At 46.1% G+C, this 22442-nt stretch overlaps 1 long non-coding RNA gene across 4 annotated transcripts; it reads left to right on the forward strand.

The window, feature by feature from the left end:
• The first annotated feature begins 1089 nt into the window (after nucleotides 1–1089).
• Nucleotides 1090–18537, forward strand: LOC309347043. 4 transcript variants are annotated; one of them, XR_014158781.1, is made up of 4 exons: nucleotides 1090–1515; nucleotides 11633–11716; nucleotides 11823–11966; nucleotides 15892–18537. It is a non-coding gene; the product is annotated as an uncharacterized lncRNA (long non-coding RNA). The 4 variants fall into 4 exon arrangements; XR_014158782.1 differs by lacking the exon at nucleotides 1090–1515 and adding an exon at nucleotides 5877–7083; XR_014158783.1 differs by lacking the exon at nucleotides 1090–1515 and adding an exon at nucleotides 7472–7756.
• The last annotated feature ends 3905 nt before the right edge of the window (nucleotides 18538–22442 follow it).

Genomic DNA, 22442 nt, shown 5'->3' on the forward strand with positions numbered 1-22442 from the left:
GTTGCCCAGAAAGAAACATGGCCTCCCGGCTGAAAAAGGTTTCACCATCTCCAGCTTTTGTGGCAGTCAGGAATTGAACCCAGGCCTTCCCTGTCTCAGTCTGACACATTACATCGCAACTCACTTACATTCAGGCTGCTCTCTGTGGTGGTCTTTTTTCCAGATCTCGGTCCAGAAGCTACACAGGAGCTTTCTGGGCACCAGGTGTGCAAAAGCACAAGGACCAAAGTCTAACAGAATCAGTGCTGGTGGCCCAGTCCTCTTTTTGTAAGACTGGGTGAAAATAGCTTTGCATTTATAGGCCCCAGTTTTCCTTTGCTTGCTCTTTCTGAATGGGGACCCTTAAAAAAAAACACCAGGATGCACATTTAACTAGCAAGCGCAGTCTGCAGATAGCCAGGTATTCTGGAATTCAAGATCCCACCTCTCAATGGGACTCTGTTGTAGACGCTTCCTTTTTTTAACTGTGGTGATACTTCTCAGGCTGTGGACACACCATTCATTTAAAGCACATTTCCCTTGACTTCCCAAAGAATCCCAGGAATAGACATTTACCCCTCACAAATCTACACTTCCCAGCACCCTTAACAAATGACAGCTCCCAGGGTTCTTTGAGAGGAGGAAGAGATGTGCTTTAAATGTATGGTGTGTCTGTAGCCAATGCCTCTGTCGAAATCTGTAAAAAATGGGGCTAACACTGCCCAGTTTTGCAGGGCCGTTGTGCGACTGCGTGGGACTAACAGAAGCCTTCCTTAAGCAACCACAGTAGTTCTTTACAGGACAGAGTTGCACAAAGCAGCTTTCATGCGCAGTTTGATGCCACTAAAATGGTGTGCAATCAGCTGGGAATGTCTCCTTTGCGCGGCCTGCTTGGGGTATGCTCACGGGGTGTGTGTGTGTGTGTGTGTGTGATTGCACTGGAGCACTGCAGTGTTCTTTCCTTTGCACGTCCTCCTCCGTCCCGGCGCGAGGCCATGCCATGCGCAGGTGATGCGCGTGCAACCAAGACAGCCGTTCAAACTGTGGTCCCAGGGAGCATCCCCGCACACTTAACAAATATCTCTCCTCTGCTAGAACGAGAGAGAAGAAGAACAGGGAAAGGAGGGGGGGTTGTCCAGATGACCTTGCTGATGCTCTCATGCGCCCTTGAGCCTGCGACCGCCAATCGCACTCCTTTTAATTAATTAATTCCCCCCCTCACCTCCCCCACCGCCTTTATTCCCATGCCTGCCTTTGGGGCTTCTCGGAGAGGGTGCCTTCCCCTTTAAGAGTCTCCTGAACATGCTGATATGCAGAACTCCTGCAGCTCTGTGTTGCGGCACTGTGGGGGGAAGTCTGCTGAGCTGAGCAGTTTGCTCTGCCAGAGATCCCGAACAATGTCATTGTGTGTGAGAGGGAGAAGAAGAAGACACTGCAGTCAACTTTCAAGCCAGCTAAGCTGGCTAGCTGACTTCTCTCCATCTATCCATCTATCCAGCCAAGGCTCGCCTCTCCTTTGGACGCTTGGACAGCAAGGTAAGTGACCTTTCTCTCCCTTTCTCTCTTTTAAATTCTACCTTTCTCCAGGTGTTAAGAAATAAAAATGAGGTAGCAAAGGTGATCTGTATCACCCTCTCTTTCTCTAAAAGAGGAGGAAATGCAAATCCTTGTGTCCGGTTTGACTTCGGGTTCCATCCTCAGTCTCTGAAAGCTGGGCAAGTCTCATCTTGTGCCTCTGCATGGAACTCTTTTGGACCCACTTTGAAAAGCCGAAATCCTTTGGGATTTTAAAGTCGGTCCTTACAGCTCAGCGCCTGGATTTCTGCAAGTGCTGTAGCTTAAGTGGCTTGTGGATTGAACTAATTATATTTTACTTCTCTTCCCCATCTCTGTCCTGCCCCATTTGAGTTTTGAATTTAAATTTCATTAGGCAGGCTAATGAATATATATTTAGAGATTCAGTATGTGTGTGTGTGTGTATTTAGTGAGCTTGGGATGGACTGGAATTAGCTGAAGGCTGCAAAGCCCTATTGCATGCTTACCTGGGAGTAACTTGCATCAAAGTGTGTGGGACTTACTCCTGGGTAAAATTTATGATCTAGAAGAGTGTCGATATTGTCATCCTCGCTACTTCTGGAAAATGGTCACTGGAAGTATCCGACTAAGTCCTACTCAGAGTAGCCCAATTGAAACTTAATGTCTGTAAGTTCATCATTCGTCCAGTCATTTCACTGAGCTTGCTCTTGAGTAGAATTAATGTGGGAGATGACCCACTAGGTGTAAATGGAATTTCCATTTTCTAAATTATTTTTGAGTTACGGTTTAGAAGGGGCTATCTTGTTGTTTCAAAGTGCTACCTGGATTCTGCATTTAAATTTTGTGGGTTTTACACACACACACACACACACACACACACACACACCCCTCTGGCAAGCGATGTCAGCTCATCTTCTGGAGTTTGATTACTGCAGGGAAAAATTAGTGTCAGAATAAGTTACGATGACACTCAGGACTCCATTAGCTTTTGAGATTTATGGCTGGTTAAAAGCTCATTGGGTGACACTGCTTTTCGTTTTGTTTTCAAGACTTCCAGGAAAATAATTTTCCATCCTCTCTCCACAGAGCCAGATGGGAGGCTCGTTCCTACAGCTCTCAAAAAATACCTCAGACAGGACCAGTCTCTTTATTGCAGCACTCCATGTTTTAGTCTCAAATTCTCTGTTGCCGTGCACATAGCCCCCCCCCCTTCCATAGCCAGGAAGGTACAAATTTATGGTTGCCCGCAGTAGAGGCCTTTTTAGGACACAAGTCTACAGCTGGAGGTCCCTGTGACCAAGAGGGCTAGAAACTTGAACAGGCTTTTCTTTCTTTCTTTCTTTCTTTCTTTCTTTCTTTCTTTCTTTCTTTCTTTCTTTCTTTCTTTCTTGGGAGCCTCATGGCTTTCCATGCAGAGGAAAAAAAATATGAGTGAGTTAAGAGAATTGGCAGGTGCTCCGGTTTCGAGAGTTTGGCTCCGTGGGAGAGGTCTGCTCAAAGCTGTGCTTTCAGGCCATACTACTAGGAAGCAAAACCCACTGAACTCAATGGCCCCTTATTTCTGGGTTCAACATTTTTCCGTGCAGAAACCTAGTTAATATTGATGGGTTATCAGCGCACTTAACGTGCATGCACCGATTGCAATTTTGCCGCAGTTCTAAAAAGTATTGAGTTGTCTCCAGCGCTGGTCCTACTTGGAGTAGACCCATTGAAATGACTCCACACTAGTAACTTGGGTCCATTAATTTTAGTGGGCTTGCTCTAAGTAGGACTTAGTTGGATACCATCCTCAGATAGGGACGGTGGGGGATCCCAATTACTTAAGCAGACCTTGGTCAGGGACTTTGTGTGTGTGTGTGTGTGTATAAATCTGGAATAATGGGTTTTCATTAACAATGCTTCTGAATCTGAGCATCACCCAGAGACCGAAACTGAAGGAAATAGGTAGCAGAAAGAAGGCAGGCAGGCATATCTTGAATCTTTTATTCATGTGCATTGCAGTGGGTCCCCCCCCCCCCCGCCTTCTTCTTTAGGTTTAGCAAGAGTGATGGGCACCAGCTTGAAAGAATGATTTTTGTATTGCCGTTTGGAGCAAGTTTTAGGGAGAGGAGAAGAGGCAGGAGGGAGATGGCAGTGTTTGTGGTAAAGTTGGGGGGTATCAGTAACAGAAGCAAATGGACTAGCTAGCTTACATGAGTTGAACGTGGCCGTCTAGGCTCGTGGTTTGTGATGTCATCGCTGCAGTATTCTGTCCTCGCCTGCCGATTTGGCTTTTCCAAATCACTCAAGTGTCTGCCATGGGTGACTGCGAAAATGCTCACCTTCCGTGGCTGTGAGGAAGGCATCTTCTACTCATCGTCAAACACTCTTCAAGCCACGTGTGGCGAGGCAGACAGAATGGACGGGGAGCATGGCTGGATCAGGTCAAAGTTTTTCCAACTGTGGAACAGCCTCTAAGAAGTAGGCCATGAAGAGAACGGATTTCTTCTTCAGAGGTACACTGCCATGGGAGATGGAGGTTCTATCTAAAAGCCATGGAGCTGTTGCCCACAAAAGCATCCTGCAGCAGAGAATTCCACAGACTGTATGCAAAAAGACCGTCTGCTGTGAATTGTTGACCAATCAGCTTAACTGGATGAGCACCTAGTAGTATTATTGAAAAAATTCTCTCTATTCAGAATTGTATTAACTTCTATCATGTTCTCTGTTTAGGACGCCACCCAGCCAAAAAAAGTATATTATTTAGGTGCAATCTCAGCGCACTTCTCTATTCATGCACTTCAGCCACAGTCAAAAGTGCGCATTTGCCCAGGATAAGTGTAATCACCCCGTTTTCTGAATCTCATGTCTTCATGCTCAAAGGATCCCACAGATGAGTGCAGCGCTGCTCGAGGGCCTGTGTAACTCCAAACTTGCACAGTTAGGTGGCTAACAACTATTTTACTGTATTCTCAAGAAGCTGCGCTGCATGAACGTATTTTTTAAAGAATGACCAAATGCTTCCAAAGAAAGTGCTTCCCCTTTGGGAATCGACAGTGCTTGAAATGCCCACCCTATTCCAAGTTAACTGTCTATATGCGTTAGGATTTTTGCTACCCTTAAAACCGCTACTAGTTTTTGAAAGCCATTGTCAGCATCATTATTTATGGCTTGCATCCATTTCAGTTATAAACTCAGAGTAAGCTCACTGAAATCAATGAGCTTACTCATTAAAGCCATATCCATTAATGGCAACGAGTCTACTTTTGAGTAGGGCCAGCACTGGATGCAACATGTCTATGGTTAGACTATATTGTGCTTTCAAAGCATCTTCCATACATTCACCCCAATCCATCAACAGACATCCATGCACACAGTCAGTCTGCTACGTGTGCCGCCAATACAGACGTCAATGTGCATTGAAAGCTCATTTCCACATGCACCGAAATACTTGGCCAACCCCTGATGAACCGATTGAAGAGTTTTCTAATGGGCATTGCCATGTACTTATCCCTCCCTCCCTCCAGAGCCACCAGTAGCTGTGTGCTACTAATTTGCCCAGGGCTGGATCAGCCATTGGACCATTTTATCAGCAATCCTTACAACAACCCTGCAAGGTAGTATTTTTTGCTTATCTTCAATCTTCAAAAGGTGTGTGTATTTCAGAAGGTCACTGAGAATGAGAGAAGGTTGCTGTCCTGAAAAGTTTCTAGATTCAGGTAGGTATGGTACATGACACCAGTCAAGCTTGCAAAAATATATCATTTGTCTGATAATAAATATTGGAAATGTAAAGAGACTGAAGGAACATTCTTTCACCTTTGGTGGACGTGCCCAAAGATTAAGGCTTTCTGGGAGATGATGTATAATGAAATGAAAAAGGTATTTAAATATACCTTCCTGAAGAAACCAGAGGCCTTTCTCCTGGGCATGGTCGGCCAATTGGTGCCAAAGAAGGATAGAAATTTTTTTATGTATGCTACAACAGCAGCAAGGATACTTATTGCAAAGTATTGGAAGACACAAGATTTACCCACCCGGGAAGAATGGCAGATGTAGGTGATGGATTACATGGAACTGGCGGAAATGACTGGCAGAATCCGAGACCAGGGAGAAGAGTCGGTAGAAAAAGACTGGAAGAAATTTAAAGTCTATCTACAGAAACTTTGTAAAATTAAGGAATGTTAGAAGGATGCTGGAATGAAGCTATGTGGTTTTAGCAGTAATGTTATAAAGGATTAAGTAAAAATGGATTGTTAACAGGTCAGAATGTAAAGTTACATCTGATGTAGTCAAAATAAATTTAAAAAATTAATAAATTGTCCAGTGGCACCTTAAAGGTAAAGAGACTCCTGACCATTAGGTCCAGTTGTGGACGACTCTGGGGTTGTGGCGCTCATCTCACTTTATTGGCCAAGGGAGCTGGCGTACAGCTTCTGGGTCATGTGGCCAGCATGACTAAGCCACTTCTGGCGAACCAGAGCAGTGCACAGAAATGCCGTTTGCCTTCCCGCCAGAGTGGTACCTATTTATCTACCTGCACTTGGATGTGCTTTCGAACTGCTAGGTTGGCAGGAGCAGGGACTGAGCAACAGGAGGTCACCCCGTCGCGGGGATTCAAACCGCTGACCTTCCAATCAGCAAGCCCTAGGCTCTGTGGTTTAGACCACAGCGCCACCCGCGTTTGTTCTGGGTATAAGCTTTCATGTGCATGCACACTTCTTCAGATATACTGAAACAGAAGTCACCAGACCCTTAAACATAGTGGGAGAGTGGGGTAGGGTTTTTCTCAGGAAGGTAGGAGGAGATGGGTGATTGACTCAATGGGTATGGTAAACCTGTTGATGACTGTTGACGACTGCAATTAGTCCTACAGGAAAAAACAAGGGATAGTATGCATATGACCAAAAATAGTTTTAGCATATGTAATGAGACAAGACTCCGATATCTCTATTCAGCCCAGGTCTCTCCATAGTTTTCAGTTTAGTAATATGTTGTAATTCAGCAACTTCTCTAAAAAGTTTCTGCATGAGTTTATGACCGGGTTGGGCTTTGAGCAGTTGTTTTATATTTTTATTCATTGCATTTATATCCCCACCTTTTTTTCTCCAATGAGCTCCAGGTCCTCCACGCACTTGGTCCTCCATGTCCTCATGTAATCCCCACAACGACCCTGTGAGGTAGGCTAGGCTGAGAGACAGTGACTGGCCAAAATGAGCTTCATGGCTAATAGGAAGATTTGAGCCCCTGTCCCCCAGGTCCTCGTCTGACACTCTAACCTGGCGATCAAGTCTTGTATCCTCTGCCTCCTTTCCCCTCAGATGAAGAATGCTGTGTGAACTCAAAGCTTGCATGCTCCCACACTGCTGGTAGAAAGATAAGCTGAGCAAAAGATTCACCGCTATGATGGCTGCTGGCTTCCTTGTGATCTGCCTGGGCTTGCCTGGACTTGTTCAGCCACTTCACACTTCAAGACACCCAGTTGCAGATCCCAACCTCAGAAGCCCCATCCTGGTGCACTGACGTTTTGAAAATTCTCCAGAGTTTCCCTTTCACTTCCAAGTACGCTAACTTTCCAAGTCTGTGCAGGTAGGATGTATATATTTTGAAAAAATCATGATCTGCAATGCACATTTGTTTTGTGGTTTGTTTTTTTATGTGTGTACACTAACTCAGTACAGGAATATAGTGGAATAAGTACAATGCATTCATCAAATATTGCTTGGCTTCTGGAATGGGGGGTGGGGGTGGGAGCGGTTAGAGAAAAGGCTAGGAAGCTCTCTGCACATGTACATAGGATATTATAAATTAGCCTATGTATATTATACCTGGTGTATATTATACCTGGTGTGAGAGGTCAGGCAGGCTGCAAAAATGCCAGGGCACAGAAGAGCTGACTGAACTACAGAAGTGGCTGTCGTGGGGGGGGGGGGGCAGTGCCGTGAAGCCCTCCTCCCAACAGTGTGGCACTATCTGCTACCAAGCCAGTTTCAAGGTCTCTGCATTGATTGACAAAGCAGCTTAGGTCCAGGGTACTGTGAGGGTCACCTGAACCCTTATATCCCAGCTCAATCATTGAGATCATCTACGGGGGGGGGGGGGGCTTGTTGGTGAGGTTCATTTGGCGGCAGCAGCATCAAACTGAGTCTTTGATGTCATCTTCTCAGCTCCCTGGAATGCTCTGCCTTCTGTCCCAGCTCTGAAAACTTTTCTGTTCCTTCAGGCTTATGCAGGGAAGGAAGAATGCATCTTTCCACAGCAGGTGATTTCAACTTTTAAAATATAGTTTTTTTAATTGTTATAAGCCGTATTTTGTTTCTGTTTATGAATGGCAGAATATATTCTTGCCATTTGCTCTAATTTTATTTCGTTTACAAATAACGTTCAATGTTACTGTTTTAAGTGGAGAATCCTGGGACCTGTAGTTTGTTCAGGGTGCTGGGAACTGTAGCTCCCGTGATGGCAGCACTCTTTACGCACGGCGGTTCCCAGCATTCTCCATGACTGTTAAAGTGGTATAATGGCTTGCTAAATGTACGGTGCGGATGTGGCCTAAGTTTTCCTCAAAGTTAACAAGTTGAAATTAAGGGGCTTAAGTTAGTTATGCCCATCAACTTCAGTGGGACTACTCTGAGCAGGACTGGTATTGGCTACAACCCTACATGTGCTGCCTCTGAGCTGCAGTCCCCACCCCCCAATTTAGCTGGTCCTGAGGATTTTTTGAAATGCATAAAAAAGCCAAAACACTGGTTTTCAGACAGTATCATTAAAGGAGGGAGGGGGGTGTTTCAGGAAATCATCTTATCACAGCGGTGGCAGAAGTTTTGAAATAATCTTTGGCAAGTGGGTAATTATGTGCCCTTTACTGATGGTCTTGCATTTATGGATGGGTTTTGTATAGATTGGGATGGGCGAGCCTGTCAGTATCAGTTTCTCATTATTCCAAATGTAAGTTAAAGGATGCATTTTTGCATCAGCTATTCCTCCCCCTTAAGTCCTCGTGAAAATTTGCCACCGTTCCCTTTACATATATATTTTGTGTGTGCAGTTTTGCCTAAAAGATGCATTCCTCCCAAATGATTCCCCCAATATATGCATTTGTTGTTGGAGAACCACATTGCAAAAATCAACAAAACATGAATGGGGAAGGGTGGCTTCATTGCAATTCACACATTGTTTAGGTCATTTTGCATTAAAATTGTGAAATGCACTGAATTGCTCCTGTGTCTCTATATATAGAAGGGAGATTTGATAAACAAAACCTGACTATTACTATTTTTTAAGCCACACAGAATGAGATCAACGTTTGTCCTGAATTCAAAGGAACTACATAAAGTGAAGCAACGTCTTGATATAAATACAGTGGTACCTCGCAAGATGAATGCCTCGCAAGACGAAAAACGCGCATGACGAAAGAGTTTTCCATTTTTTGAGTCGTTCCGCAAGACGAATTTCCCTATGGGCTTGCTTCGCAAGACGAAACGTCTTGCGAGCTCTTGCGAGTTTGTTTCCTTTTTCTTAAAGCTGCTAAGCCGCTAAGCCGTTGATAGCCGCTAAGCGCTAATAGCCACTAAGCTGCTAAGCCGCTAATAGCCGTGCTTCGCAAGACGGAAAAACCGCAAGCCGAAGAGACTCGCGGAACGGATTAATTTCGTCTTGCGGGGCACCACTGTATTGGGGTGTGTGTGTGTGTATAGACAGTGTATTCCTACACAAAGTCCCACTGAGCTCAGTGAGACTTGCTCCTAGTTAAGTGTCCATGGGATTGCAACCCAAAGCCCCATCTGCACTATGCATTTAAAGCAGTATTATACCACTTTTTAAACCCCCGAAGAATACTGGGAGTTGTGGTTTGTTAAGAGTGCTAAGAATTGTTAGGAGGACCCAATTCCTCTAACAGACCTACAATTCCCAGAGCTTTGATTGGCTGAATAAAACATCCCCTGATTAATTAGGTAGCAGACACATTTTTTCAAAAATGCATATGTGAAATTTAATACAGGTACGTACAAAGACTGCAGATGACAAGCATCGTTTTAGAAGAGGTATTCCCTTCTGTGTGGAAGAGAATTGGCGACAGGGAGATGAGAATGCCTCTTTTGACATGGTCCTGGCGACAACACTTTGCTGCAGCACTCTGAAATAACCTTGGAAGTGGTCGAGTCATCTGAATACTGCTGATGATGAGATGTGGCAAAATCACCTGCTTTCTCTGGGTGACTTTTAGGAGAGCCAGAGCAGGCACTCACACAGAGAGGCAACAGGAAGCCCCTTTAGTTGGGTGGCCTCACACAGAAGCCTGAAATGTTGTTAGTTCATGTCTCACAAGGTACTCATGCAAACTTGCCCTAGCACAAGGTTTAAGAATGACTAAGCTAGTTAGGTAGCCTTTACCTTTTTGAGAGAGTTGCATAATTACTGTGGCTTTTATAGGCCCTTGTCAAACTGGGTCGTTCAGCCTGCTGTTTGTTCCCGGGGCCTGTGACTCAGAACTGAAGCTGTGTGTGTTTTAAGGGTGTGTGAGTTGCCCTTTGCTCGATCCCATCTCTTAGCCTCTGTCCTCCTTCCCCACACCCTGCCCTTCGCTGTGAATACAAGTCAACCCACATGGTTAAGCCAGTGCAAGGATTACAGCTCTTAAAAAAACAGGGGCAGGGCCTCAGTGACAGATGGGTGGCTATTACAGCCAAGAAGTTTTGATCTCTTTCAGATGCCTTTCTTTCCTTCCTCCTTGTCTTTTGTTGAGGGAGTGTATATTTGCCCACTGGTTAGTATTTTTGCCTTGTTTCAACAAAAGGCTCACAAAAAGTGAGCAGAGGTCTTGGATGCTTTAGTTGAGATTCCTGCATTGCAGGGGGTTGGACTAGATGACCCTCGGGGTCCCTTCCAACGCTACCATTCTGTGATTCTGCCATTCTAAGGTGATTTACAGAATTAAAGGGTTGTGTCTGAATAGGTTCTGCTCAGGGTAGACCCAACTTGCACCAAAGCCAGAATGGGGACTCGCGCAGAGATGCAGTGGGCAGCCTCACCTAGAGTGATTTATTATTTGCAATCTGTGGGTTGTTTCCAACTGAGCCCCATTCAGAGTAGACCCATTGAAATTAATGGACCTAAGTTGGTCATGGTCATTAACCTCACATTGTCTACTCTGAGTAGGTCTAGCACTGGAGACAACCCAATGATCATGAATAAACTGGGCCTGTTCATTTCAGTGGGTCTTCTCTGAGAAAAACTTAGTTGCATACAACCCTCTAAGGTAGGCATGTTCAATAACTTCAGTGGGTCTACTCTAAATTGGACCAGCTTTGGATACAACCAACTAATGAACTCAAGTTAGTAATGTACATTGACTTCAGTGGCCCTACACAGAGTTGGACACACACTTTCTTTTTCAAAACATAACACAGCAGGTGCTGTAACCTTCCAACAGTTTGATTTCACCCCCAAAGGTTCACTCCTCCATTGTCTCCTGCGACAGACAGATGCCAACCAATAAGGATAATCTTAAAATAATAATTTTAGGGAGTAGTGTAATGGTTACAGTATAGGTCTAAGAGCTGGGAAACCATCGGGTTCTGGTTACCATTGATCCACGAAGCTCAGTGGGTGATGTTGGGCCAGCCACTGCCTCTCAGCCTAACCTACCTCACAGAGCTGTTGTGAGGATAAAATGGAGTGGGGTAGAACTCTATACGCCACCTTGAGCTCCTTGGGGGAAAGGTGGGGTGTAAACATTTAAAAACAAACCAGAAACTAAAATGACATAAAAACAGCACTTGGAAGAGAGTCATAAGGACTAGCAACTTGGGTTTGTTTGTTTTTTAAAATTGAGATTCCCCAGGAAGTGAGATTCAACACTTGGTTGCACTTATCGTGCTCTTGCTCTGAGCCCTGGACTGGGTGTTTCAGTTCTTGGAATGTCCCAAGATAGGCAGGTCCAAGGGAGAGAGAGAGAAAGAGAGAGAGAGAGAGAGATCATAAGAATCGGCTGGAAGGGCAACCATGGAGGGCAAAGGGGTGAAGCGTCACTCTGTTTTCCTTCAAAACTTTCTGCATTCAGCCTTATGGATGACTCATCCAGAAACTCTTTCTCTTTCTCTCCGTTTCCTTTTCCCCCTCTGGTTTTGCTTTTCAGAACGCCAAAGCCTGGCCAAGACATCTCACGTTTCCTCCTTTGACTCTCCCTCATCCATCCAGGTGCAGGGATGGCAATGGGCAGGTGAGGTCAGTGGGTCAATGAAACTTCCGAGTTCCCTGTCCTCGCACCAGGAAGGGTGGCTTTTTGGAACAATGTGTGAGTGTGTCTCTGTGTATTTCAACACTAGGTTAAAGTGCTGACTGTGGGGCGGGGGGGCTCCACCCTTCGGTGGGGAGGAGACTGGCTGCTCCTGCTGCCCGGCTGATATACTCAGCAGTCGTCCTGTTGACGACCGAACAGGATGCTAGTCCTGAAGACCTTCGTGGAACAGGTAAATTGACTACTTTTTTGTTTCTTTCGACCTTACGTCTCTTATACCACATCTGGGCAGCTTTAATTCTATGGTGGGCGAAAAACTGTGTCCTATTCCAAGTCTATTCCAACACTGGAAGCCGCCTTCTAGCTTGGCTTTACCTACACTGACTGGCAGCAGCTCTCCAGGAGCCTCTTCCAGCCCTACATGGAGATGCCAGGGATTGAACCCAAGAGTTTCTGCCGCTCTGCCTTCACTTAAGATGCATTGGAATCTGTCTTATACTGAGCCAGACACATTGGTCCATCAAGCTCAGTATTGTCTACACTGACTGGAAGCAGTTCTCCAGGGTTTCAGGCAGGAGTCTCTCCCAGCCCTACCGGGAGATACCAGGAATTGAACTTGGGACTTCCTGCATGCAAAGCAGATGCTCTGCCACTGAGCTATGGTATTTCCTGTAAACGTAATGTAAGATTCTAGTCCTCATGATTCGAAATTAAAGGCTGATTTAAATAAGAACAAAGGAAGCTGCCTTGTGCCAAGACCATTGGTCCAGATAGCTCAGTACTGTCTGCACTGACTGGCAACAGCTTCCCTGGGGTTTCAGGCAGGGCCTATATTCTCAGCCTTACTGGGAGATACTGGGGGTTGAACCTGGGAACTTCTGCATGCAAAGCAGATGCTCTGTAAAAATATTCTAGTCCTTCTGTTTCTAAATATAGAGCTGAGTTTCCATTATGGGATGGAATGATGGTTTTGCCCTAGGGCGAGGTGGGATCAGATGTTGGTAGGGGCATTTTCCCCCTTTCCTGTGCTCAGCAGCCTGGCCCCCAAACCCTGCCCCAGAGTGCCCTTGCGTGTTTCTTTTCAAAGCTCCAGATTGGCGTTTTCCTGCCAGCCTTCTGCACCAGCCGAGTTCCCCCTTTTCCTGCTGGCGTGGCTGCTCGCCTGCGTCAAGACGAATCCTGTGAGTCTCCGATGATTCATGGGTGCACCCTCTGTAACCCCACTGTGCTTTCTTCCAGAGCACTCTGTTTGGGGAGAAACAGGGTGGAGCTGGGAAAGGCAACCCTACAGCAGTCTAAATGAGTGAGGACAGGAACCTGGCTCAGTGGCATCATGGAATCATAGAACTTCAGAGTTAGGAGCGAACCCAAATGGTCATCTAGTCCAACCCCCTGCAATAGAGGGCACTTCCTAGAGCAGCCTTCGCCAGCCTCATGACCTCCAGACATTTTGGACTACAGCTCCCATGAGCCTCTGCCAGCACAGTCAACAGGAGGTGGAGGGCACCAGGTTGGCAAAGGGCTGCTCTGCAATCACGCCTAAGTGCGGACGTCTCCCACTGTCTTGTAGATCTGTGCTTTCCCATGCAAAATGCAAGTTTCTAGGCCTTAATATCACAATAGCTGTCCTTTACAGCGGCAGAGCATCCGCATTTCGTGCAAAAGGCCCCAGTTAAGGTTGGCACGCGGGTAAGGTATAGGGACGTGGGTGGCGCTGTGGGTTAAACCACAGAGCCTAGGACTTGCCGATCAGAAGGTCGGCGGTTCGAATCCCCGTGACGGGGTGAGCTCCCGTTGCTCGGTTCCTGCTCCTGCCAACCTAGAAGTTTGAAAGCACGTCAAAGTGCAAGTAGATAAATAGGTATCACTCCGGCGGGAAGCTAAACGGCGTTTCCGTGTGCTGCTCTGGTTCGCCAGAAAGCGGCTTAGTCATGCTGGCCACATGACCCAGAAGCTGTACGCTGGCTCCCTCGGGCAATAAAGCGAGATGAGCGCTGCAACCCCAGAGTCGGCCACGACTGGACCTAATGGTCAGGGGTCTTTTACCTTTAAGGTTGGCAGCAGGCCCAGGTAGGAGTGGAAATGACCCTGCCTGAAAATCCTGGAGGTCTGCTGCCAGTAAGAGTAGGCAATGCTTACTAGGTGGACCAATGGTCTGACTTGGAAGAAGGCAGCTTCCTGTGCTCCTTGGCATTAGGGCAGACTGCGCTAACCTGGCGCCCTCCAGATGTTTTGGACTACAACTCCCAACTGAAGAACACCAGGTTGGTAAAGTCTTGCATCTTTCTTTGCTTCGCTTTGAAGGTCAAAATATTGGCTAGGGAGAAATCTAGGTATAGTAAGCAGTTTAACATGAGCCCTACCTAATTCGCACATCTTGAATACATTTTCAAACTGAAATGCAGCTGTTCTTCGAAACTCATGCCTTCCCAAATTTTGGGATGCAGTTTTCTGAACAAACTGTACAAAAATGCATGTATTGGTGCATGGAAACATGCAGAGTAGTGAAAATAATATACAAAAATGCATTATAATAGAGGAAATTGCTGGCAGAAATTTGTATATTTGGAGAAATGTGCTTTAAAATGGGGAGAGATTTTTAGCCGTTTCTATTTATTTAATACTGTATTTTCTTTTGTTTAGACTCAATGAAGTAAACCAAAATTTCCATATACTTGCACTATTACAACATGTTGAAAGCAGCATAAAGTTGAACGAAATAATTAAACTTATTCCAAAAATCCCACCCATTTTTCCAAAAACCTACTAGGTTGATTTATGTGTGTTCTTTTCTAATAGGTTAACTTGACTTAATCATTGTTGCTATAGATCTGCCTTTTCCAAGCCATTTGCATACAGTGGGAGATATACTTTAGCTTTACATTTTGTTAACAGAAGTGTGACGAATGCTAGATTGGAAAAATGAGAAACTGAGATGAATGGAAATTGACAGACTGGTCCACACCTAAGCTTGACCCAGAATCCTTTTTGTTGGTGCAAGGGATTCTGGGATGTACATAGCTCAGGTGGGACCAGCCATGACCCAATGAAGATCAATGGACTCATGGGTCAGCTCTGAGAATGACTAATGTGGAATACCATCCAAACTAAAGAATTGACAACCAACTTCCCTTTTAATAGGATTCTATTGATTAGTTTCTGTAAAATATTTATAACTTGCCCTTCATCAGTGCAGATGCAGAAGACAGAATAGCCAGCCAAATAATAAAAATGACAATAATCTGTATTATAAAACAAACCACGAAACTGAAAGCAAAACAGGAGGGAAAAAACAATATCACAACAGCTTATCGAGAGAGCGTACCTGAGCTTAACTTTTTATTTATTTACTTAGGTGACTTAGAGCCTGCCCTTCAGTCAAATCAATCTAAGATTGGAAAGCAACATAAGAATATATACAATACATAATAACATTAAACAATCTTGGTGGGGGGATCAAACCAAAGTAGGAGGCGTTTGGCTACCTTAAGAGAGGAAGTAGCGGGGAGATTAGGGGATTCCCTCCTGGAAAGTCATGCGGGTTGGGCCTGATGGGAGTTGGAGTCCCACAAGATCTTGAGGGCCACAGGTTCCCCATCCCTAATGGTAGAGCCGGCCTGGCTAGAGAGAAACAGAATATCCTAAGGACAGCAGAAGAGCCCTGCTGGATTGGGTCAAAAGGACCACCTAGCCTAGCATCCTGTTATCACAGTGGCCAACCAGATGCCCCAGTATGAAGCCCACAAGCAGCACCTGAGTGCAGTAGGAACCCTCCCTGCTTGATATCCCCAGCAACTGTAAGTACGATGCACATTGCCTCTGGCAGAAACAGTATTATTATGATGGCTATGTATGCACCATCCCTTTAAAGCATATTTCCCTCCCTCCCCCCAAATAAAAAAAAAAAAGAATCCTGGGAACTGTAGTTTATCACAAACCGAACAAACTACAGTTCCCAGGATTCTTTGTGGGGTGTGTGCTTTAAACATATGGTGTGTACGCAACCTGTATCAAGCCGTATTAAGCCTGTAACATAGCTAAGTCAAAAGGATGTCCTTGGCCGAGGCCCTGCCAAAATCTAGGTGCTGGTTGTGGCATCAAGCTTCTAGTCCTCTTTGAGTAAACCTTTTTTCCCCCTCTTCTTCTTTTCTTCCCAGGGCTTTTAACCTCAAGAAAGAAGGTGAGGTGGAGAGGCTGGTGTCCTTCCCTGTGTCTGCCTCACCGGCCAGCTCTCTGTGAGTGCTTCTCTGGCAGTGTCTTAGCTGGTTGTTGTGTGCAATGATGGAGGAAGCAATCAGCAAGAATACTGCTGCAGAAGTGCTACACACTTTCATCCCTGCTGAGCGTTTCCTCCTGCAGAGCCAAAGCAAAAGGACTCCTATTCCTGGAAATGGGACGGGCCTCTGTTTATTCCACACCTACTCTGGACAGCTTCTAGGAAACCAGGAGGACTTCAGGAGCTACAGAAAGCCCCAGGTTCAGGGAGAGGAGGGTAGGGTAGGGTTGTCAGAAGCACCCCCAGACAATGAGGTTTTAGGACCCAAACCTGAGAGCTAGGGGCTTCCCTCCTGGCAGTCATGGGAGGTGGGGGTTAATTGGGAGAGGGAAACAGAGGAGGGCAGACCCCACTCCGAGTTTCTGTGCTATAATTTGAGGCCAACTCCTGCCAAGCTGAAGCTTGCAAGCTGCATGTGCACTCTTCTGAATAATTTTGTTAGTACAATTTTGTCGTTTTAATTTTATAATTAAAGGCACTCTCGCCCACCTGGAGATTCAAGCCCTCCGACTGCCACCTGGAGGGGGCCAGGCAAGGCTAGAGACTTCACATCTGGAGGTCTGACAACCCTATCAGAGGGGGATAATAGAATCGTAGAATTTTGCCCAACGTGGTGCTTGGACACACGACCCTGAGATTTAGAGTCCCATGCTCTGCCTGCCGACTGAGCTGTGTTGAGACTGGCTGATTTCTCTGCCATTAGACTTTATTGCCATGCTTCAGCTGCTCATTCGGAAGTAGCACAGGAGCCCTGCTTGGAAAAAAGCTGGCAGCCTTCTACAGGATCTAAGGACAGGAGAGGCTGTGGGCATGTAGGTGGGGTTAACATTCAACATAAGGACTTCGGAAGCTGCCATATACCAAGTCAGACCATTGATCTATCTAGCTCAGTACTGCCAACACTGACTGGCAGCAGCTCTCCAGAATTTCCAGCAGTGGGACTTTGCTCATCCCTCCCTAGAAGTGTCCTGGATAAAACCTGGGATCATCTGCATGCAAGGCAGGTGCCCTGCCACTGAATTATGACCCCTCCTCAATAGGGTTGCCACCTTTTCTTTTGTCCCAGCTCCTGTGCCTTTCAACAGCAGCCTGAACACAAAGAAATTAAGCTAAGGAAACCCTTGCCCACCATTTCTGTTTGTGTCAGTAAAAAAAAAGTTACCAAGTTCCAGCATATCAATCAAGCTGATGCTAAATGCACAGGAGCAGGATGGTGGGGTGGAGTTGGCAACCAAAGCCATGCTTCTGAGTGAGAGGAAACTAGTTCTACTCAGAGCAAACCCATTAAAATTTATGGAGATAACTAACTTAGGGCCATTAATTTCAGTAGGTGATTAGAACTTAATTGAATACAACACTACAATTTTGACAGGTTAAGCTTTTGCGGTTTTGGGGTGTGTGTGTTATATATTTACTCTTTGGGGTGTAACTCAATAGAAGGCAGCAATAGCCTAATCAAGCTGTGAAACTGATTGACTGAACTAATTAAAAGTCTCATAGTAGCAGTGGGTCAGTACCAGCAATATCTCGAGCATATTTACAGAAGATAAGAGAGAGTCTCTCTCGACTAAACTTCGGAAGCGAATCATGGGGAGCTGCAACGAGAAATAGTATAACCAGTAAGAATTCAAAATGGGGCCATCAAAGGTCTCCCCCCGCCCTCCACAAAGGCCAGTTAATGGTGTGTTCTCCATTGATACCAAGTTGCAGCATTATGGGACTTTTTGGTCTGGAGAAAAGGTGACATGATAGAAGTTTATAAAAATTATGCATGGCATGGAGAAAGTGAATAGAGAAAAGTTCCTCTCCCTCTCTCACAACACCAAGAACTCACAGACATCCAGTGAAGGTTGAAATATTCAGGACAGATAAAAGAAAGGACTTCTTCATGCAGTGCAAAGTTAACCTGTGGAACTCACTCCCACAGGAGCCAGTGAAGGCCATCCAACTAAAAGAGGGTTGGACAACTTCACCCTGGAGGCTACACCGCTTCTGACAAACAGTGACATATTCTCTGTTGAGGCCAAGAATTTGTGGGAGAGCTCACCTGGTACAGCATGAGACTTTTAATCTCAGGGTCGTGGGTTCAAGCCTCACATTTGGCAAAAGATTCCTGCATTGCAGGGGGTTGGACTAGATTACCCCTGAGGTCCCTTCCAACTCTACAATTCTATGAAATTCATTGCCCTCCTGGGAAATCACAGCATTCAAGGAATTATAAAGGAACCCTAACCATAAGAACATAGGAAGAGTGTTTTGGATCAGGCCAATTGCCTACCTAGCCCAGCATCCTGTTCTCACAATGGCCAACCAGGTGCCTGTGGGAAACACGCAAGCAGGATTCAAGCACAAGAGCGCTCGCTCTCCTCTCCAGTGGTTTCTAGCAAGCGGTATTCAGAAGCCTTGCTGCCTCTTAACTGCAGAGACAGAGCACAGCCATCCTGGCTATTGATAGCTCTCTCCTCCAGGAATTTGTCCAGTACAATAATCCTGCAAAGCTGAGCCCATGCATCAAAAATTGCCCTCAGGGCTTGACTAGGGTTTTTCCAGGAATCTCAAGTGTCTGGCCAAAATTGCAATGTGTGGTTGCAGCAGAGTTGGTGCACAAGAATATGTTGACAAGTGTGTCTTCGGTACAAAAATGTTTTCAGGGAGCAAAGGATTGGCTGTGTCTAATGGGCAAGGAAAGGGGGGAGGGAAATACCCAAATCCCTGAGAGTTCAGCAGCCACCCCCCACAGACTTTCAACAAGTATAATGAGGTCTAGAAACTTGCTTTGTTGTTGTTGTTGTTTTAAAAAAGGAAACAGAATTGCAGGGAGCTGTAAGGTAAAGGTAAAGGGACCCCTGACCGTTAGGTCAAGTCACAGACGACTCTGGGGTTGCGGCGCTCATCTCGCTTTATTGGCCGAGGGAGCTGGCGTATAGCTTCCAGGTCATGTGGCCAACATAACTAAGCCGCTTTTTGCAAACCAGAGCAGTGCACAGAAACACTGTTTACCTTCCCGCCGGAGCAGTACCTATTTATCTACTTGCACTTCATGCTTTTGAACTGCTAGGTTGGCAGGAGCAGGGACCGAGCAACGGGAGCTCACCCCATCACAGGGATTCAAACCACTGACCTTCTGATCAGCAAGGCCTAGGCTCTGTGGTTTAACCCACAGCGTCACCCACGTCCCTGCAGGGAGCTGTACCCTGGGCCAAATACTGTACCACATTTTGCAGGTTTTCTGATATACCTACAAAATAGGAGCAAGCCGTGCCTAACACAGGTGGAGGCAGACAGCAGAGGACACATCTGCACCATACATTGAAAGCACATGGGCTTCCCCCAAAGAATCCTGGGAATGGTCATTTAACCCTCACCGAGCTACAATTCCCAGCACCCATCACAAACTACCATTCCCACGATTCTTTGCGGGAGGCCATGTGCATTAAATGCGTGGCTGCGACCAGAGTCAACAGAGTCAACAGCTGCAGAAACCCATCTGCGGCTCAAAGAAGTGTCGGGAACCTCAAGCCTGTGGATTATGTATGGCCCTCCAGCTCTCTCTATCTGGCTTTCAGGACTCATCCTAAATCAGGGGTCGGCAGCCTAAGGCCCATGGACCCCCGCTGCCTGCGTGCATGGAGTAGAGTGGGGACCATCTTCTGTGACGCTGGCCGACTTCCCATTGGATGCAGGAAGCTCCTGCAGCCAATAGGAAGCTGCGCATGACTCCTCTGCACCAGAAATAGTGTTTGCGCATGTGCACATGCACTCCAGCCCACTGCAGCGTGTGCAGGACCACAAACTGGTCCAAGCCACAAAAACTTTGCCGGCCCCTGTCCTAAATCATGGCTCTACCTCCACACCCCTCCACAGGCCACACCTGTTCTGCACCTGATCTCCTTTGCCCTGGATGTTATAAACCTCTGTTGCACAGATGGGCCATATGGCTCCTGTACAAAGCGAAGTCTCATGTATTGCCCTACGCACAGCTTGACTTGGACCACACCCACTCCTGAAATGTGGCCCCTTGAAGCTTACCCATGAAAGAATGTGGCCCATTGAAAAAGGCCCCCTACCCCTGCACTAAAAATTGGGCTTTAGAAGTTGGTTATGTATGATCCCAAAGTGAAATTTTATTTAATAAAATACAATAAAAACAAAGTACATGCTTCTCTTCTTGCTTCTGCTACCTTGGATGCTTAAGTTGAAAGACCTAGGGACAGGTGGGTGAAAAATATGATCCGGTCCACAGTTAAAAGGTGAACCCACCTAATGTGCCGTTTCCAAAACAACCTGCGACCTGAGAAACAGCCCTCCTTCAAGATTCACACGTTTTTGTGTCTACAAAAACTCGGGGTGCATAAAAATGCATATGTTTGAGAAACGTACAAAGATGCGTTATTATTTCATTAAGATTCCAGGGCAGGTTATAACATTAAAACACAATATTAACAATGGTTTAAAACAACTTCTGGTTGCAGATATTGGGGGAAATGTGCATACTGGGCAAATTTGCATCTTAAGAATGCGTATCTTGGGATAAATTTGCTTTGAAGGGTTTCCATAAGGACTAAAAAAAACACACACCACAGACTGATATAGAAATGTGGAGAATTGAAGACTGAGGAAAGGAGACGCCTAGAGGAACCAGAACAGACAGATCTGCCAGTCTCTAGACACACAGGTGACACTTGTATGTCACCCTTGTGTGCTCTTTCTCGAAGTCATTTCACTCCTGCACCTCCCAACACTTGGGCTCCAAGCCTGAGAGATCTTGACTAGCCAAGATTAAAAAGCAAGAATGCTTCACATATCTCCATGACAAGAGAGTCCTTCTACATTCCACTGAGAGTAAATCCACCGGACCGAAAGTAATGCTGGCGCCAGCCTAAGGGTGAGACTCTGGTTTTATTTTATTTTTTTAGGGGCTCATTCTAAACCTGTAAACTCTGTTTCCGCCTGTCCACTCTACAATCCCAGTGCTGTGTTTCCAACAGAGGACAGTCAGGTGCTGATGCTGAACTCATGAGCTAAATACATGAATGTTCTCGTTTTAACCCATTGTTTTCCCTCACCCCATGTCTGGTTTTCGGTGGTATACTGGTCCTGTGCATGGAGGTTCACTTCTACTTATCTATCTATCTATCTAGACGATTTCTCTTCCACTTGATTGCCTAAAGACGTTCTCAAAGCAGTTTACCAAAATTTGCTGTATCAATCAAAAACATTATCATTCAAAATTATATATTCCTTTTCAACGCATCTGGGTCTTGAAGCAGCTTAAAATAATTGCACCAAACAACATTTTATAGCCTAACTTAAAATATCAAAGAATAAAATACTGGAACAGCATTCACGGTGCAAAGAAGCCTCCTGAAATAAGTAACCTGGCAGCTGAAACTCGGCAAAGTTAGTGCCTGCCTGAGTTCTAGTGGGAGGGAGTTCCACAGAGATGGGCCCCCTACATTGAAGACACGTCTCCTCATCGACATGAGGTGTGCTTCTCAACTAGTGGACCATTAGTAGTGCTCCCTCAGATGATCACAGTGATCAACCTGGGATGTCTGAGGCAAGGCATAAATTAAGGACAAATGTAGCAGTGCCCTACCAAGGCAGTAAGGCCACAGCAAGCCCTGCCTTCTTACTTACAACCAGCCCAGGGGGTGGCAATGCCTGCTGCCTCCCTCCTCACTCTTAGGGAGGAGGATGGACACAATGCTAGAAACAGCTCTGCCTCTCATGGGCTCTAGCGCCACCTACTGTTGGGCTCCCTGACTTCCATCCCACCAGACCCAATAAGCCCCAGTTCATATGGCAGCCTTATGGTCTAAGGCAGAGGTTTTCAACCTTTTTGAGTCCACAGCTCCCTTGACCAACTACATTCTTTCTGGGGCACCCCTGTGGGGCTCAGGAGCCCAGTTATGTCACCCCTTGCCTGCTGAGCTGGCAGCATCTCACCCTTTTTCGGGCACCCTCCCTTGTGGAGGGTTCCCTCAGCCTCCTCTCCTCTCCCCTCTCATTGGGAGTCCTTTGGACAGCTGCTGCTGCCACCCCTGGTTTCTGAGTAAAGTCCCTTCCCTGCCCCAAAGAGAGGTGCCTCTCAGAGGTATCATTCACCTGCTGAGCTTATAGCCAGGGCTGCAGCAACAAACAGCTGTGCAAGCCTTGGGGAGGCAGAAATGTGAGAGGGCATCAGAGGAGGGAGGGAAGGAAAGAGGGACAGAGGCCAGTGTTGCCCATGGCACCCCTGACCACCAGCCAAGGCACCCCAGGGTGCCATGGCACACTGGTTAAAAACCACTGGTCTAAGTATTATTCTTGATCTTCCCTGGCTCTTTTGTCTTTTGTGCTGTTTTAAAAGGAAAATAAACCTGAAAAGTATTTAAATTGCATTCCTCTTGTACAAACCCTTTGAAAATAGAAAATATGCATTTTCAGTTC

Source organism: Podarcis erhardii, assembly GCF_964252035.2.
Source record: "Podarcis erhardii genome assembly, chromosome: 7".
Taxonomy (NCBI): domain Eukaryota; kingdom Metazoa; phylum Chordata; class Lepidosauria; order Squamata; family Lacertidae; genus Podarcis; species Podarcis erhardii.